Genomic DNA, 523 nt, shown 5'->3' with positions numbered 1-523 from the left:
TCCGATTATTCTGTCAAGTAGTGATTATCCCACTATCTGTCCAACTTCACTGACGATTGCTTGCCCGGCCTAGAAGTATTTCTAAAATGGCAACTCTCGCCACAGCTGTCGTTTACTCCAGCGTAATATATTTGTGCAAAACTGAGTAGAATGACATGCATTCCGTGGGTTTGAACGGTTTTCAGTCTGCGTTGGTCGGTATTCAGATTTCTTGAACGGTTTTCCATGGTTACCTCCAAGGTAGGTAACGCGATGATTAATTGAGTTTGGATTATCATTTGTTTACTAGCACTGTTAAGACATTCCTCGGTAACGTGATGAAATCGGGCAACCTGGTAGGGGGGGGAATAGCTCAGGTGGTAGAGCATCGGTTTCTTAACTCAAAGGTCGTGGGTTCGATCCCCGGATTCCCCGGATTATTTCCGCAAGGATATATCCGTCCCTCCCCTGGGGAATCCGGATAACAAGGACCGAACTTCGAAGAAGATCGGTCGAAGCACGAGGTATGAAGCGTTGAGCGAAG

The 523-nt window shown here is 46.7% G+C and overlaps 1 pseudogene across 1 annotated transcript; it reads left to right on the top strand.

Moving 5' to 3' along the window:
- The first annotated feature begins 341 nt into the window (after positions 1-341).
- Positions 342-414, top strand: H257_18923 (annotated as a pseudogene). The gene has a single exon. The product of its transcript is annotated as a tRNA-OTHER (tRNA).
- The last annotated feature ends 109 nt before the right edge of the window (positions 415-523 follow it).

The sequence above is a fragment of the Aphanomyces astaci genome (genome assembly GCF_000520075.1).
Source record: "Aphanomyces astaci strain APO3 unplaced genomic scaffold supercont1.268, whole genome shotgun sequence".
NCBI lineage: Eukaryota > Oomycota > Saprolegniomycetes > Saprolegniales > Verrucalvaceae > Aphanomyces > Aphanomyces astaci.
The sequence above is the reverse complement of the archived record's forward strand: the minus strand, read 5'-3'. Positions and strand labels throughout refer to the sequence as shown.